Source organism: Octopus bimaculoides, chromosome 2 (assembly GCF_046866305.1).
Source record: "Octopus bimaculoides isolate indiv1 chromosome 2, ASM4686630v1, whole genome shotgun sequence".
In the NCBI taxonomy this organism is placed as follows: domain Eukaryota; kingdom Metazoa; phylum Mollusca; class Cephalopoda; order Octopoda; family Octopodidae; genus Octopus; species Octopus bimaculoides.
The window spans coordinates 121,659,777-121,679,776 of NC_142929.1; the positions used below are offsets into that span (position 1 = coordinate 121,659,777).

The following is a 20,000-nucleotide window of genomic DNA, read 5'->3' on the forward strand; positions in this document are numbered from 1 at the left end:
AACAATTTCGGGGGTAGGTTAAGTCGATTACATCGACCACAGGACGTGACTGGTACTCATTTCATCAACCCCGAAAGGATGAAAGCAAAGTCAACCTCTTCGGAATTTGAACCCAGAACGTAAAGACGGACGAAATATCGCTAAGCATTTTGTCCGGCGAGCTAACGATTCTGCCAGCTCGCCGTTTTAAAATCATGGAATATTAATATTAAAATACGCCACCGGTCTAGTGGATAAGACAGTTCGGTTTAAAAATAACATCAAAGTTTAGAGGTAGCCGTTACGCAGTCATTAAGTCTTTCAGAAAAACAAATGAATCTTCCTTAAATCATAAACTATTGATTTAAAGAGAATGCCAGTCCTAAAAAGTTTGTATTATAAATTTACCATATAATCTGCTTAGGAATTCTCCGATCACTCCCCCGTATATGACATTGTAATCATCACTGCAACCACAGACTAGCAGCAGGCCATGCTAACTGAGCTGAACGCTCAAAGCTAAGCACTAGGTCTTAAAATGAGCCACATGAAAACAAAATATATGCAGTCAGAAGACGTAGCACAAGGCCCATTTGAGGTGGGAAGAAGTGAAATCAAGGAGGTAAAAGGGTACATCTACTCAGGGCACACAGTGAATATGCGCCGAGATATGGATGCTGGACTCTCAAAGACAATAAGAACAAGATGGAATGCATTTAACTCGATAAATTATGTGCTCAAAACAAAGCTAGATAATACCATACATGCTAGACTCTTCAATAGTACAGTGCTATCTGCGTTCTTATATGCAAGTGAGACGTGGGCTACTACGAAGGGTATAGAACATCGACTGGCTACGACGCAAATGGCCATGGAAAGATCTGTGCTAGTAATATCATTTAGAGAACATTCAAAATGGGATAATTCTAGAACGGAGTGGAGTGAACGATTTGATCACAGAGTATCAAACGCACAAGTTCTGCTCGGCCGGACATGTCGCAAGGTTCACAGGAAACAGGTTGATCCGTGCATTTGCTGAGTGGTATCCAAGAGATCGGAAGAGGCCACTTGGAAGGCCTCCACGACAATGGAGTTAAGATGGAAAAAAAATTAGCGCAATCAAGAAGAACTGGAAGCGTATTGTGACCAGCGGTGTATAACAGTATCTGATGGTCTGGTCCATACTATGATATTCTGATGTATGTATACGCATACACAAACGATAACTCGTCATTAATTATTCACAATGCACTTCTATTTTCCTTTGGCCGGGAAAATGTATGCATATTACTCAACATGCTTTTACTAATTTGAAACATCAATTAAATTATCACTTTTGCGATGATAACCGTGATTGCGCTGCATTCAGTTTATTTTAAAGATGAGCAGCTTTCAGTGATACGTTTTCTTTGAACTGAAAGCGAATTAGGTGTCAAAATCCATTCAAGACCATTAGCAGCGTATAATGTGCAGATAAGTCATTGTGTCTGTTTATGAAGTAAAGTTTGTGTGAACTGATTCCCTTGGGTGAAGGTTGGGAGAAACAAGAGAGTGTCTTGGTTTGCTTTCGACAACGTAGACACTTAAAACAATGAAAGAAAACACAATGATGCTACCGAGTCATAATCGTTCCCGAGTATGACTGGCAAACGAGTTACATTTTTAAACTTTTGGGTGGGGGCATAATTAAGTCAGCGAGATAGCAGAATTGTTAGCAGGTCGAACAAAATGCATGGCGGCATTTCGTCCGTCTATTCGTTCTGAGTACAAATTCTGCCGAGGTCGGCTTTTCATTTCATCTTGCTGGATTCGCTTAAAATGAGTACCAGTTGAGCATTGGGGGTCGATGTAATCGACTTTCCCGTTTCCTCGCTGCCCTAGTGCCAAAATTTGAAAACCATTTTTGTTTTGTTTTTTCGTTTTTTTTTTTTTTCAGCTTTAGTAATTATCTAAAATCTAACTAATTGAAAACTTTTCACGTAATTGTATTAAATAATTATCTTGGACCAATGTTATCTTAATTTTAACTTCTCAGACTAGATCGTAATTTATCGTGTGTCCGAAATAAACAATCATTAGAAACTGAGATCTGATGAGTTTGTTAATTGAATAGTGAAAGTGTATTATTTGTGAATGTTAATCTAATAGTAGCATTTCTTTGAAGCATTTATCAGTGAGTGTCTATGAATAGGTATTAGATTAGTAAACTTACAAAGCATCGATATCAAATACAGAATCTTCTCACCAATTCCTACCAGCCCTGACCAGTGATGCTCCAGTTAACCAAAGCAACTGAAGTGGAATGAGATACAAAAGAAATTGAGATAAGAATAATATACATAACAGAGTGACTTTTTGTTGAAGCATTAACTGATTGTTTTCTTAGTTAAAATCCCATAGCGAAATATTTTGTTCCGCATATAATTCATTTGATGATTTCACCATCTTCACAGAAACGTCTCTCATAGTAGCCATTTTATTGCAACAAAGTTTGTTCAAAGAAGGATCCTACCCGGAACTTTAACAGTTATTTCTTTTCACTGCACAGTATCCCAATCTTACTTCAGAAATTGTTGTTGCTGTTGTTGTTTAGCTACGTGAATCCTGATGGAGTTGACACATGGTCAAATACATTCTGGGCGCGCCTATCCCATCTTCTCGTTTATATGGACTACATCATACACGTGTCCATTCTTTTAAAGACTGTCAATGTGATTTGAAAGAATTTGGCCGCTATTTCTAGCAAGGTGAGCAATCACGCTAGAGTTCATTTGCTGACTGTATTTATTGACTAGTATTCTGTGGCGGAGTTCCTCAACAGTCGACCAGCGCTACTGTCCTTTATTTCGATCCCTTTCGTGTATAACTTTCCACTATTTGTTAAAAATTGTTTTTAGAATTAGTTTATGTCAATCGGTTGAATAATCATCACAGAGTTCGATATTGTTTCATGAGATACAGATAATTTCAAGTAAAAATGAGAGAACTGATTAACTGAAAGTGAAAAGTGTAAATAAATAAGTTGCATGCGTGGGGTGGGGCAGCATTAATATACTGGTTACCTATGTGATATTACGAAATACTATCCCTTCCCTCTTCTTCTTCCCCTCCTAGTAATTGTGGACAACGTATTTAAAAACGTTTTAAAGCAACTGACTGAAGTAAACATAATCCAAGGTGCACACTGTATTACACAATTTTTAATATGGCTAAATAAATTTTAAAAGAGATGATAGTAATAAAAAATAATATAATGTAAAACTCTTTACCGTGTGGAAAATAAAAATTATAGATATTTTGGAATTTTTTTCAAAATAGAAAAATTATATAAATGGAAAGAACTTACTATTTTCCTTCTCTTCTGTCCAGTAATAAATTCACAGCCAAAAGAAATACCATTTAAAATTCATAGTACATTCATTTTAATTGGTATTTCTTTTAGCTTACTTGTAATCTAGATGAAATAATAATATGGATGAGTGCATTCATTCTTACCATGTTCTTGTACACTCGATTGTGAACATAGCATTTCGCCGTAGTATATCGTATCGGAGAACGACTTTTAATAGATGGTGTGTGTAAACAACAAACTTGTTGCAAGGAACTTAAGCGGACTACTAGAAATAATGTAATTGTCGCCTTCATTAATAAACACCACCCGGTACCTTAAATTTAAATCAAAGCTGACACTCCAGTCTATAGAAATCATTGAACAAAACAGTCGTTGACGCGTGTAGTGGTTTGCCAAGCCGAAATAAATTACAGGTTGCAAAACATCGTGAATCACAATATAGCATTGATTCTTTTAAAATAGCATAAATAGCGTATATTCATTCTTAATAAATAATAGTAGTTAAGGTGGCGAGATGGCAGAATCGTTAGCATGCCGGCACGTTCTGCGTTCAAATCCCACCGAGGTCGAATTTGCCTTTCATCCTTACGGGGTCGATAAAAAAAAGTACCAATTGAGCACTGAGATAGATGTAATCGACTTACTCCCTTTCCCGAAAGTGCTGGCCTTGTGCTAAAATTTGAAACTAATAAATATTAGTAGTATAATAACAGATTTCACTGACAGAGACCCGCAACAGGTTCCGCGATCCTGACTTGTTTTTAAGATTGGCAAACTGAGATAACTGAAGAAAACGTTGATGAAAATTCTAATACTGAAAATAACATATGGCTGTTATGAAATTAGCAAAATTTCTTGAGGTTTTGATATTTAGCAAAGCAGAGCAGTATGCATTGTATTTTTCATGGTCTCCGTGATAGGTTTGGGAGTAAGAGACTTATAGAATATATTTCAAATGGACACCCGGACAAATGCCTAGCGTCGGATGAAGATAAACAAGTATGAAATGGTGGAATCAAAGCATGTGACAGCATGGCTTTTACCTATGAATACATGCAATTCCCCTGAAGGGATTTCATACAGTTTCTGTTTAATATATTTCACTCACAATATTTGAATAGATCAAACACTGTGATAGAGGTTATTTGCTCAATGCGCGGTGCAGTGTGATCGAACTCGGAAGCATGTAATTACTAAGTAAATCTGTCTTGTATGTAGTCATGTCTGTGTCCAATGTGTGACAACTGCAGTAAAATCTGGAACTGTTTGGCAAAGGAGTTCATGAATTTTTGTGATTCCAGCAAGATTAGAATGTTTTATGTAGCTTAGACGATATTTAGTAATAATCGTGCTTAGATTCAAGAATCAGTCATAACTTCCACAGCGAAGAATTCTCTTTTTGTAAATCATACGAAAATGTTTGTTAATGTCATTCTCTTCCTTCTCCGAGTATTATGATCAAAACTTTTTTTAAATACTTTGTTTTTCACAGCTAATCCTCACAAATTCTTTAAATAACACACTCTTTTAAGCAGTCTTTTTCTGCAAATATGGTATACAGTCAATGATAAATAGAAGAATATTTTTAACAACGAAACATTTTGAAACAAAAATTCTATTATATTTTACTTTGTTGCTAATATGTTCTTGTTGTTATTCCAGTGATATTTAATAACAGATGGTGAATTCATCACAGCGATTGTCTAAGATTATTTAAAGATAATATTTTTCAATCCACGTTATTCCACTCTGATGGACTGACACAATTTTTAAATGAATTAGAATATCAATATTTTTTAACATAGGCACAAGATCTGAAATTCTGTGGGAGTACTTTAGTCGATTAAACTGATCTCAGTTAATTTAATCACTTCGGAGGAATATTAGGGAAAATCGACCTCGGTGAAATTTAAACTTAATCCTTTAATCGTAATACCGAAAGGTATTTTGTCCAACGCTTTAATAAAATGAAAACAATTAATTGCAGCCCGATTATTTTCAAATATTCAGCTGATTCACTTTTTATAAGGACAGTAATTTGGAACAAATATTCGAGTATCATGCTGAATTCAAATTCCGCCGAGGTCGAGTTTGTCTTTCATCCTTCCGAGAATGATTAAATAAAGAACCAGTTAAGTATTGGGATTTATTTCATTCCTTGTTAGTCAAGTTATGCAAGCAAAGCAACATGCTATAGTTTATTATAGAACAATAAGTCAAATACCTCAAGTTGGTGTACGCTGCCATCATAGTACTAACTCAACACACACACATTCATCCTATTAATCACTCACACACATATACACACTTTCTATAAAAGCTATGCCCCATTAAATGTATTCATGGAAAATTAAAAGAACCAATTCATTCCTAAATATACCTACTTACTGCTTTGAATTGCTGTTGCTTTACCTTATATCAGTCTTGATTGAGTAAGACTATGGTCAAAGGCAACCGTAACCGACCTCTGCCATAACAAGGATTTGTACTATTGACGAAAGACAGTACAGTTTAGTTAATATTCGATCCCTGTAGAAGGCGGCGAGCTGGCAGAAACGTTAGCACGCCGGGCGAAATTCCTAGCGGTATTTCGTCTGCCGTAACGTTCTGAGTTCAAATTCCGCCGAGGTCGACTTTGCTTCCCTCAAAATTTTCCCCCTTCCCTCAAGATTTAATCGACTTAATCCCTTGTTTGTTCTCTCAATGTTTAGCCCCTTGTGGGAAATAACGAAATAAGAAACGTTACCACGCCGGGTGAAATGCTTAGCAGTATTTCGTCTGTCTTTACGTTCTGAGTTCAAATTCCAACGAGGTCGACTTTGCTTTTCATCCTTTCGAGGTCGATAAATTTAGTACCAGTTGCGTACTAGAGTCGATCTAATTGACTGGACCCCTTCCCTCAAAATTTCGGGCCTTGTGCCTAGAGTAGAAAAGAATATTCAATCTCTGTAGTCGAAACTACCATAGTGTAGTTTTTACTGTGATGTATTAAGCGCGCGTGTGTGTGAGGAAGAGTGCGTGTGTATGTAAGCCAAAAGGCGTGCAGAAGATATATGTATATACATACATAGTGTGTGCGTGCATATACATATATATATATACTAGCAGAAATACCCGGCTTTGCCCGGGTTAAAGAGAATAATGAAATCTAAAAACGCCGTCTAGACTACGCAACCCTCAACTGTCAGTAGCTACGATACCATATTTCTACATTAATAACTCTCCAATCCATGCCAGCATGGAACATAGACATTAAGTGGAATGCCAGTCTCTCATCTAGGAGGGCCTTGAAATCAATGTTACCAACTGGGGACTATATGTGTCGTAGTGATAATAAAAAGACCCAAAGGAGGTCTGCAACGAAATAATTTTACTCAACACTTTGCAAGTGAATCTGGTGGAGGCAAAGATGCGTCTCATTTACTTGACAATTTATGCACCACATTGCAGAAATCACAATGTAAGTATATCTGAAAGGGTAGTCTTACACGGTTGTACCTTTGAATTACAAATAATGCTCATCTGTTATGTTCGGGTTAAAATTTCATCAACATCAAAAATATATGAATTTTCATGGGAGTTATGGCCGTTATACATAGAATATAATTTCCAAATTTCATAAAGATCCGTTTAGTACTTTTGACGTAGTTTTTGGATAAGAAAACAAATGACTAATGTGTGTGTTTGTGTGCATGTGTTTGTGTGTGATGGGTGTATATATGTATAGATATCTGTATGTATGTATATATATATGTATATATGTGTACATATTACATGTACATCTATATATATATATATATATATACATCTACACATGTGTATACATATACATGTATGCATATAGATCTTTATATATATATATATATATTATATATATGCATATACGTGTACATATACATGTATATGTATACATATACATCTCTTTCTCTCTTTCTCTCTCTCTGAAAGTATCTGTCATTACAGTATCGAAATGTGATTGTTTCAGTTAGTGGAATAACGTGTACATATACATTTATATGTATACATATACATCTCTCTCTCTCTCTCTTTCTCTCTTTCTCTCTCTTTCTCTCTTTCTCTCTCTCTCTGAAAGTATCTGTCATTACAGTATCGAAATGTGATTGTTTCAGTTAGTAGAATAGTTTCATTTTTAAAGTGAAAGTATTTGACATGAGTGTTTTTGTTTCACTTTTGACACGTAATACTTAAATAGTGGAGGAGATATTATGTTGCCGTGGGCTCGAACTCTGCAAAAAGTTAAAAAAATTTTTGACTAAAACACAACTGGAACCCTAAGTAAGGCATGTGTAAAATTTGAATGAAATTGGTTGCGTAGTTCTCGAGTTTTAGGGATTCACACAGACAGACAGACAGACAGACAGACAGACAGACACACATTCTCATTTTTATATATATAGATATATATATACATACGCCCGAGCACACACACACACACACACGAGTGAATGAACAAACGAAAAAAGGGCAATCAATCAATTTATTGAGTTACATGTATAGATCAAAACAGTTTGATTGAAAACAGCTGACCACTAGCATCACGCTTGAAACTCAAGAGTACCAACTAGTTTGAATCAAACTGTTTTTATCTATATATAAATGTGTATAATTCTTCAACAAGAATATTGTTGACCATGACCTCGAAATTTCAACCGGTTTAGCCGACGTCTGACTGCAGTCCGACGTTTGCTTTATCCGGCGTGCTAACGATTTTGCTAGTTCGCCGCCTGACAAGACAATTTAATCATTAAGACATTAGAGAAGGAAACCAATCTGTTTGATTGATTAGCTGGCCAATCGAGAACAATCAAAGCATAACTAAAATAATAGAATGTTTAAGTATATTGAGAAACGCAGAATGTTTAATTATTTATAAAAAGAAATCAATAATGAGTCTTCTGGTTTTCCTATAATGGTAGTTGTCACTTAAGAAGTATGCTGTTTGGAAAGGGCAAACCACTCATTAACAATTTTCAACTGTTTTGTCGGAAAGATGTTTTAAATACGTTAGCATTCGATCGATTAGGAAAAGAGTATCAGATGAAATATTGTTTGCCAATGTCTCTTTTTAAACTAGTCAGAGCTATTTTCTCTTTGTATGCATAAACGCATTCGAGCGCTAAGCATCTATCCCACAAAATAGGTAAAAATAGTCAATAAGTTTAATTTGGGCAATTGTTTATAAATAAATCAGTGTTTCATATTGTGATTTATTATTCTATGATTTTAAATGCGCTTGTTTGGATTGTTTTCAAGTTGCTCAACTATCAGAACCAAAAACGTGAAAATAGTTAATGAGAATAATTTTCCATCTTTCCAAAGATTTTCTTGTGGCACTGTTAGTTATTAGAAAAAGTACGTGATGTACAAAAGAGTCCTTTCTCACCAAACGTTTACTAAATAATTAAACACTTTGCATCTCCTTTAATACTCTAATGCTTAGATTGTCCCATATCCTACATCGTTGAAACACACCCCCTTCGTTGTTATCATCTTCTTCTCTACATATTTCTCGCAAACTTTTCTTCAACTTCTAAATATTTACTTCATATGCAATCGTTTCTTTTCCTGTAGTGCATTTTTACAATTCTAAAATTTCAACAATAGAAACGAGGGAATGTAAAAGTTTCCATACAACAAAACACTGGCCCCAATCAATATTAGGTTGGTTTACTCCTGCCCTCCACTAAAAGTTGTAGTCCCGTGGCTTGCTAAGCAGCATTTCGGCTGTCTTTGTGTCATGGGTTCAAATTCTGCCAAGGTCGACTTTGACTTACATTCTTTCGGGGTTGATAAAATAAGTACCAATTGAACTTTGGATCGAGGCAATCGACTATACTCATCCCTCAAAATTTTCAGACTTCGTGCCTTATAGTAGAAAGTGTTGTTGTTTTTGTTGTTGTTGCGGCTGCGGCGGCGCTAGTACGTGCTAATTTAGTTAGCAGGTATTTTATCTTGAAGTTTGGTGACAACAAGCCTCAGCAAATCTCAAGAATTTTTCTGATGATTCTGGCAGAACGTAGGAGGATACTTTTCTGACAGTTGACAATGCGAGTTTCAATTTCAATATTTTTCAGTCTTTTATATAGCATTTTGGGTGTTGTGCCTAGTGCACCTGTTACTACAGGAGCAGTTGCAGTCTCCGTCTTCTACAGTCTTCTTAGTTCTCTGCATAGATCCTGATATTTCTCAATTTTTTCCATTTATTTGCCACTGACTCTGCTATCATAGCAAATTTCAAAACCTATGATCATACACAGTTTGATTTTTTTGTCCTCTAACATCATATCCTGTCTTCTTGCGTTAGTAATATGTTCAGTCTTTGTGGGGAAATCCCACAAGATCTTGTAATTATCATTTTCTACCACAGCCACTAGTTTGTGTTCATACCACTTTACTGTTATTTTGAAGCCACACACTCGGCTAACATCCCAATGCACTCTTTTGTCTGTAGTCATGTCTGTACTTGTATCCTTTTTGTGTTATTGTACTACACTCTTTCAAAATGTAATTGATACTCTCGTCTCCTTTCCTGCAGACACTGCGTCTGACTGAATTTTGTCGATCTTTGCCTTGATCAGATTTTCCTAAGGGCTTGTTCCTCAGTTGTTTCTCGTTTCAAGTTCTCGTCAGTCAGCCAAAGCCTGTGGGCTTCACTTCTAACACTTCCGATTTGTTGCATGATTGGCCAGTCACTTCCATTTCTTCCCATTTGTACATTCTGCTTTTCTTCCTTCTTTTCTTTGAAGTCTCCTATTGCTTCAGCCATTTTTTTAAGTATCTCTTGATGCCGAAAGTATTCTTTTCTTTTGCTGTACAACATATTTTTTCAGCCCCAGTATCGCTGTACCAACAATATCTTCTGCGTTTAGTAATCCTCTATCACTTTCCCTACTTGACAGATAAAGTCAATCGGTATTACTTTTAGAATGGAGTGTTTTGTGCATTGTTAACAGCATTCTGGTTCTTCTAAGTTCTGCAACTCAATCTTTGTCGATTTCAGTTCCGTCATTGCTCGTGTATTTATGGTTTAAATGATGTTCCATCCATTTAATTTTATTTCTAGCACCTTCTCAGTTTTCCGTTTGTATTCTTTAGTGACTTTCTCTTTTCATTATTTTATTGTCTTACAGTATTCCGAGGTATTTGCATCCCTCATTCTATAGTTATCGAATGGTGTTATCTTGTGGTATATTTATTCCAGCCTCTCTTCATAGTACTGCACATTTATCTACACCAAATTACGTTCTAATGTCTTTATTGAATATTCTCATTGTTTGGATTAAAGAATCATTTACCCCCTCTCTCTCTCTCTTTCTCTCTATCTCTCTCTCTCTCTCTCTCTCTCTCCCTCTCTCTCTCTCTCTCTCTCTCCCTATATATATATATATATATATATATATATATATATATATATGTGTGTGTATATATATATAATTCATTTAAAATACAGAGATGCCTATAATAGGACATCTAACCCGCTAGAAAGAGCAGCAAAAAACACTATACCACAAAAATAGGGGTAATTTCGAAAGGGAATGAAAAATAAAAACAAATCTGGTTTTCTTCCTTCTTTTCTTTGAAGTCTCCTATTGCTCCAGCCATTTTTTTTAGTATCTCTTAATAATTGATTTATTAATATTGATTTATTAATAATGATAATATATATATATATATATATATATATATATATATATATATATATATATATATATATATATATATATAATTTTGTTTGTAAATGTCTTGAGGTCATTCATATAAAGTAGGTGTTTAATTCTTATCTTAGTTCTGGTAAACTCATAGGAAGATCTGGATTTTCTCACTATACCTGTCAGAGGAATTAGCGCAATGATGAAGAGGAATGGAAAATTTTCCTGCTTATTTTCACGTAACCTAGCGATTCATTTGCACGTCGTTTCTACTTCCTATTCTCCAAAAAGCTGTTTATCTTCTCATTGATTCTGAGCGTCCTCAGTCGTTCCAAGAACCAGCTGTGTGAAACATTGTCGTAGGCCTTTCTGTAATCTATCCACCCAACAACTAAATTCTTCCACCTTACTCGTACCTCATTTAATATTATAACTATGTATAGCAGATCAGCAGTTCCTCTTGATTTCTTCTTACATCTCTTTTGCTCTTCAGGCAGTAGGTTCCCTTTTCCAGAAAATTATACACTTCATTTGCTAAGAGATCAGTTAATAGTTTCCAGAGTAATGGTAAGCAAGCAATAGGTCTATAATAGCTGAGTACCCACTCTCTTTTCTTCGTTCTTCAGTATCAAATTAGTACTGTCCTTCCTTTTGTCATCTATGTTGTTCTATTTTCTATGCAGTCAATAAAAATGGTTGTATATAATTGTGTATATTGGGAAGCTTTTTTAGCCAGAAACATTGGACATTGGCCCGGTAGCTTCCCAGTTCGGCATTTTTTAAATCATCTCTTTTATTTTCTTATCTGTGATTGTTATACTCTTTTCTGTCACTTCATCTTCCATTTTTCTTTAAAATTCCCGTAACCAGCCTGCTTTTCTATTAAGCTGAACTTTTTTGCTCCAGATTTCTGCCCAGAATATTCTTGCTCCTTCAGCATGTCATATCATTTCTCTGATGATATTTTCATTGTTCAGCTGTTTAAAGAATTTTCATTCGTTGTTCTTGGAGGGTCTATTTTGCTGGAACTGATTTGGTTTCTGTTGATATCTTTTTTACTACCCGACACTACTTTGATTTTTTTTTTTAAAGTCTTAACTGCTTGCAGATTTTCTGTCTTATGTTGTGTTTTCTTTACAGCTCGTTCCTGAGTCTCTCTTTCCCCTTGTCTTCTCTATGATTGCATTTATCTGTCTAATACCTCTTTTGAGCTTGATTCTCAAGCCTTTGTTCCAGCCATGGGGTTTTGTTCTTTGTTTTTCTCTCAATTTTAATCCCAAGTGTGTGCACAGCAACAGACTGCACAGTATATAAGGTCGTTTAAGTCTGTGATGATTTTGAAGTAGATTTTCGTTAACACTTCGTTCATCTTTTTCCCTACTTTATATAACTTTCCTCCTTCAATTTTACTCAGGACTGGTAGCCTCTTCTTTTCGCTATTTCCTGCTTCATTCAGTTGTAGTAGTAGGCTTCTTTCTTATTCTGTAAACTTCTTTCTTCTACAAAATCAAATTGACTTTCATTTGGATAGCTGTTTCTTTTGGGGGGAGTTATTGGTCCCTCTGCTAATCGGTATTCTTGTTCTGCGTTTTGTTCTTCGTGCTCAGCGTAGTCACATTCATACTCTTATGCTATTGAGAAGATCTTCTCCATCTCTAACAAGGATAGACACTACCTTTTCACGATTAAATCGTTTTGATCTGGAAGCCTTTGCTCCGTGTTAGGGAACATGTCTTTCTCTGTTCAAATTTATGCATTCTTTTCTGGTATCCTGTTTTGGTAGGTTCTCTTCAGTAATAGCTTTCAAATTTTTAGTTCATTTTCTGCTAATCTTTGTAGCAGTATCTGAATAACGATCAGGTCCATTCTCCTGTACAGTAGAGTACTTACTGTGCCAGAGACCTTCACTTGGGGTTCGGGTCTCCTGAACACAGTTATTATGATTTTTATTTGACAATATACTCATGAAGAAGATAGTGATGATGAAGCTGTGTTTATTATTATTATTATTATTATTATTATTATTATTATTATTATTATTACTACTACTACTACTACTACTACTACTACTACTACTACTACTACTACTACTACTATGAGTGCCTTCATACAGAACGTAAAGGAGGAAAGCTACATTTATCTAGTAAGGAAGGTGGAAGAGGACTGAATTGGAATAGAAGATAAGGTTGTGAAAGTGACCAAGTCTTTGCATACCTATTTGAGGGACAGTGATGAAAGAATGTTGCACGTAACACTGAGTGAGAAAGTAATCAGTGTTGCAATATGCCTATACACTGGGAGATTTGCAAGAAATATGGGCTAGAATGTTCCAACAAATGGTGTGAGCGCAAACCTTTGCCAGTAGCAAGAAATTCCAGTAACAATATTATTACTAATAATGTATCTGAACCTATTACACCTACTAATAATCTAGAAAACTCTACATTTTGTAACTGTCGAAATAAATCCATGTGTCCCATTAATAACTAATGCCTTAGAGAAAATATAGTATATAATTTCTCTATCACTGCTCCTCGTAAAGAACATCTCTACATTGGTGCACTCTCTCCCTCATTCACACTTCGATTGAATAATCACACATCTACGTTTAGATATAAAGAAAATGGTAATAATACATCTCTAGCTAAATTCATACATTCTCTTACAGATAAAAATATTGAATATAAAATTTGTTGATCCAGTGTATGTAATGCACTTCTGTATACATGTGGCGACAGATGGTGTGGGCTCTGTGTATTTGAGGTATTCCGCATTAATAAAATTAGTAAAACTAAATCAAAAAGGATTAATCGGCATGAGAAACTAATTATAAGAGTCATCATTTTAAATATAAATCTTTCCTACATTATAAATTTAAATAACATTACACTTGATCATTATATCTACATTTATAAAATTTATAACTCTAGATTAATGCTGCGTATATATCCAATATATTTAATAAGTATATTGTTATATTCCTTAAAAAATAATAACAATAAATTAATAAACTATTAGATGCAGGCGTGACTGTGTGATAAAAGGCTTGCTTCCCAATCACATGGTTCTGGGTTCGGTCTACAATAGCTTCGAACCGACCAAAGCCTTGTGTGTGGATTTGATAGACGTAAACTGTGTGTATCTATGAGTGTGCATGTTTAAGTCAGTTTTTGCCCCACCACCACCACTTGACAACTGGTGTTGGTGTGTTTATGTCCCCGTAACATAGCGGTTCTGCAAAAGAGAACGATAGAATGAGTACCAGGCTTTAAAAAGATATGAAGTATGTCGACACATTCGGCTAAAATTTCTTCAAGACGGTACACAAGCATAGCCGCTGTCTAATGACTGAAACAAGTAAAGGATACAAGATACTATGATATATTCCCATTTGTGCTTTTAGGAGGAATATTTCGTATACATAATTACCAGTACCTAGATCTACTTTGTTTTGTTTTTTGTTGGTTTGTTTGTTTTTTGTTTACTAGTTACCAAGCTAACTATAATATAGCCTTACCTTAATTAATAATGTATTATACTATATTCATACATTTTACTACTTAGATGAATATAATAAATTTCCCTACTTTATCAGCTCTTTTTATTTCCACTTCAATGACAGATAATTGCATTAGACGATACTTCACTATTTTATAAACTGCTATATTGCTAAGGTGGTGAACTGGCGGACTCATTAGCATGTGAGACAAAATAATTAGCAGCCTTTCTTCTGGTTGCTTACATCCTGAGTTCAACTACTTATAATTTCCTTTTTAACATCTTACAAATCTCTTTCCTCATCCTAGGTGGTATCAAAATGTTCCCGGACTAGTTATGTTTAATGAAAAATAACTTATTTACCTCCTAAGTTTTTACATCATCATTTCCTTCGAAATAGTCACCTTGCGCAGCAATACACCGGTCCCAGCGTTCCTACCACTTTTGGAATCCGACCTGGATGTTCTATTTCGTAAGCTAGTCGAGGATCCTCTGCGATTCACTTTTGATTTTGACAACGGTGTTAAAACGGCGACTTTTAAGCTGCATTTTGACCTTGGGGAAGAGATACAAGTCCACAGGTGCTAAATCTGGCGAACAAGGTCGGTGCAGAAGCAATACTATGTTGTTTTTGGTGAGAAACTCACGAGTGAGGAGAACTCAGTGACAGGGTGTATTGTCATCGTAAAAAATCCGATTCTTCATGCTCCACAGATCCTGTCGCTTTCGCTGAATGCCCCCCCCCCACCTCAAACGCTTCAAAACGTCGCAGTAGAACTCTCGATTGACGATCTCGCCCTGAAGGACGAATTCTCGATGCGCAATACCGCGGATGTAAAAAAAAACAGGCGTAGGAGTGGTTGTGTGGTAAGTAGCTTGCTTACCAACTACATGGTTCCGGGTACAGTCCCACTGCGTGACACCTTGGGCAAGTGTCTTCTACTATAGCCTCGAACCGACCAAAGCCTTGGGAGTGGATTTGGTAGACAGAAACTGAATGAAGCCCGTCGTATATATATATATATATATATATATATATATATATATATGTGTGTGTGTGTGTGTGTGTGTGTGTGTATGTATGTATGTACGTATGTATGTATGTATGTATGTATGTATGTATGTGTGTATGTGTTTTTGTGTCTGTGTTTTTGTGTCTGTGTTTGTCCCCCACAGCATCGCTTGACAACCGATGCTGGTGTGTTTACGTTCCCGTAACTTAGCGGTTCGGCAAAAGACACCGATAGAATAAGTACTAGGCGTACAAAGAATAAGTCCTGGGGTCCATTTTCTTCGACTAAAGGCGGTGCTCCAGCATGGCTACAGTCAAATGACTGAAATAAGTAAAAGAGTAGATGAGCATGCTCTTGACTGTTGTACCTTCTTCAGTAGTGGAGACGAAGGCCTTTTCCATTATAACCACTGCTGCTTCGTCCCAGAGTCGTGCCCGTAGACCAAACTCTCGTCACTGGTGATGATCTTCGACATGAAGGATAGGTCATCAGCGACAGGCTGACGGAGATCTTGACAGACTTCGATGCGATGTTCTTTCTGCTCAGTGGTCAGCAGGCGGATGACAAACTTGGCAGGGACACGCCGCATGTTCAATTCAGATATTAGGATTACCTACACGGACCCATACTACAGACCAACAACATCAGCAATGTCGTTGATTGTCCTCCGACGATCCTCATTCACAAGCTGATGAATTTTCTCTGCATTTCCGTGAAGGACGCTTGTGACAGGTCTTCCGGATCACTCTTCGTCTTCCAGGGACGTTCTTCCGCTTTCGAAATGCCCGTGCCATTCGAAACATAGCGTTTGACCTATTGCCTTGTTTCCGTAAGCTTCCTGAAATATACTCAATGTTTCTGTCGCAGACGTCCGAAGTTTAACGCAAAATTTCACATTGGGTCTTTGTTCCAACATCCTGTCCATGATAAAATCGTAGACTACGGCATAAATGTGATCACAAAAACCTAAATACATAAATATATATATATATGTGTGTGTGTCTGTGTGTGTATGAATATATGTATATGTTTTGCTGAAGGGAGGTATTAACATCGGTGATGTCAAAATATATTTATTAATAGCATAATTGTAGCATTGGTTGTAACTTTTATCTCATAATCCTCTGTGTGTGTGTGTGTGTGTGTGTGTGTGTGTGTGTCTGTGTGTGTGTGTATTTGTAAGTGTTTGTGTACTTTTGTAAAAGCCCTATATGAATAGCGTTATATTATCTTCTTCCACCTCTGCTTAATGTTATATTCCGTTAGGCATCCTCAGACAGTTTGCTCCGAAGAAGCGGTAAAATTTATCTAATTCGTGAACTGTCTAGTTGTCTTGAAATATCAACTGAATAATAAATTTCGCTCAACACGAAAGTTTGCAGAACAATATGAAACACAATTAAAATTAATAGATTGAGTATATACATGGGCGTATTTCTGCTTCTATTATATTTATATAACGGTATTAATATACTTCAGAATTGATTATTATATTTAGAAATACAGTTAATGATTAATTTTCTACAATGTTTTATCTTTCATTGTGTTCTTTTCAATGCTTTCATTAGAATATACGAGACTACTACGTTTACCTCTCCGGGAAATTTTGACTCGAGATAATGAAAGTGCTGAAAAAATTCCGCTGCACTCTTATCAGAACTTAGACGGAATGTGGTGTGGAATAATTACTAAAATATATTAGATAAAGCTACCTATTTGATTCCACCATTTTGGCGCCACCATTTCGGTGCAAAATTATTTGACATAGGTTACTTTTACGGAAAGAATATTAAGGTTTTATTCAACATTACTAACTTTTCCAAATTACTACTATCAAACAACTAAAACTACTTAACTGCAGTTAACTTTAAATTTAAGATTCATTTATGTACTCGATGGTTGATGAAATATTAACGAATCGCAAGAAGATATCTACACATAATGGATTTCTGTAAATATTCAAGAAGGTACACAACACTGTCTTGAGCTGTTAGCAAAGAATATCGATGAAGAGTAAAATTATAAATTACGGATATTGTTCCCGGAAAGCATTGTTCATAATTGTCAAATGAAGATCGGAGTAACGCTATATTTTCGATATATATCCCAAAATAAATTACTTATCTGAGAAGTAATGCTTATAACAGAGATTTTCTTAACGAGCTAGTTTACTAATTACTTGTCACCAAATGAGAAAAAAATTCATTGAATTTACCTAAAAGAGAAACATTTCAACAATCTCTATAATCCCTGTTAGACACATTTAATCACCAAACAATAATCCTTTCTATTGGAAGCACAAGACCCCAAATTTGGAGGAAGAGATTAAGTCGATTACATCGATCCCAGTGCGTAACTGATGCTTATTTAATCGACCCCGAAAGGATGAAAGGCAAAGTTGACCTCAGCGGAATTTGAACTCAGAACGTATAAACACCAAACAATAATATCAAAACACAAGAAAGCCTTCACATGATCGATTGGCTTTCTAAATATAGTAATTAACCCCCCCCCCCATAATCCCCATCTGTCTTTCAAAAGGTAAGATCGTGTTAGTATTTAATATAAACCTGGATAGTCAAACAGACGGGATAATCGTAGCCGGAATGCTTTTGACTATAAGTTTGTTCGATCAGCGTTCACCAGGAGCAAAACAATAACGATAATATTGGTGATAAATATGTCGAGAAATATAATCGAACCAAGGAAGAAGCTTCTGTCAGGTAGCTCCATATGCTAGAATTAGCAACCAAATCTTTTATAAAAACTCAAATGACTTCACACCGTTTTAAAAATAGGGAAAAACACATTGGATAATATATCTTTTAATACCCTCTCTGAATAAATTATGGTGTTATCATAGCTCGAACGCCTTTGATCACAGATCTACTTGATGAAAGTTGGCCTGATGCAAAGCATAAACTAGGACTAGGACATCACATAATGTAGTACTAGATACAATAAGTTTGAACGCACGACGATGGCCACAGCTGGAGCACTTTTGACCAGTGCTGTTGAATGAGAGTAGACCTACAGATACACAAGGAAAGACACACTAGATAAGATAATTCTAGATATATTATATCTATCAACAAGACGGGATGGTTACGACAATTAGAAAACTAACATTTTATAGCTGTTGTTTAGTCCCAGATTAGATCTGAGTGAGCAAACCTAAGACTGAAGATGTTCCAGCAATAATTCCGCAAGCCTTCACTGGGAGATTTGCGAATCTAAGAATGCATTACCGAATGTGTTCTTTCTTTATTAAAGACGATAAGGTGTGATGTAAGGAATTTTGTTTGCGATTTGAAGCAGATGGAGTGACGGCGTAGAGGTTAGCTTGCATTTTTCATAGCACTAAGCGTTTCTCGCAAACATGAAGAGAACCACAATTGTGATGTGACGTGTGAAAAACCGACAAGATACTGCCTCATTTCAATATTGTCTTCTTCGTTTATTACTGCTGTTTGTTAGTAGTATTGTTGCTTGAATTTTCTTCGGAATAATCTATATGGAAAATGGTAGCCAGTGTGAATATATTGTGACATATAGTGATTTGTTACTCGATAAGGAAAATTTTGTGTCGACAGGTCTATGACAGAAGATGGCGTAAAGAAGCATTGATAGATACCGTAGTGAAACTTTTTCTAATGTGAACAGGCAAGCAATTGAATGTCAATATTAGGTCAGTTTACAACTAATGCATCATCCTGCAAATTTCATATGATATAAAAACGTCGAAACTGACAAAAAATACAGACAAGCTAAGAACAGCTAAATATAGTCATGAACGCATTATACTTAGAGTAATGTGGAGAAATCATGAATCAACAAAATGAATCTAAGAAAAAAAGTGAAAATTGATAACATTGTCAAACTTACACAATGGTAAAAATGGAATTGTGCATGACCGGTGCTGATGATGGGTGACAATAGGCATCCGACAAGGTTAAACAGACTAGATCCGAAGACCACAATAGAAATAGTGGAAGACGGTAACGTACAAGGTGGGTGGTGAATTTAAAAAGGAAACACAATTTAGAAGAAATGAAGATCAAGAAATCAAAAATGAAAAGGAGAAATACCGAGAAGGCCTTTTCACAGCAGTGGGAAAACGATGGCTGCTTTGATTGGTTGACATATTAGATAAATAAAAGTAAATTCGCTGAAGGTTATGATAATCCATGGGTAAATGTGAATAAAAAATGAACTTCAGTGATAATGCGTATTGAATCTGCAGTGCGGGTATATCACTGAGAGAGATGCATCATAGAGGATGCATGAACGAAACAAGTATAGATAGATAGACAGATAGATAGATAGATACATAGATACATAGATAGATACATAGACAGACAGGCAGACCGGCAGGCAAATAGACAGACAGACTTCCACACAGGTAAGCAGGCATACAAACATACAGACAGACCGACATACATACAGACACACAGACAGACAGACAGACAGACACACACACACACAGAC

The 20,000-nt window shown here is 35.8% G+C and overlaps 1 protein-coding gene across 1 annotated transcript in view; it reads left to right on the forward strand.

Moving 5' to 3' along the window:
* Positions 1–20,000, forward strand: part of LOC106876284 (uncharacterized) — a 124,715-nt gene that overhangs the window by 28,284 nt on the left and 76,431 nt on the right. The gene's annotated exons all lie outside the window — the stretch shown is intronic.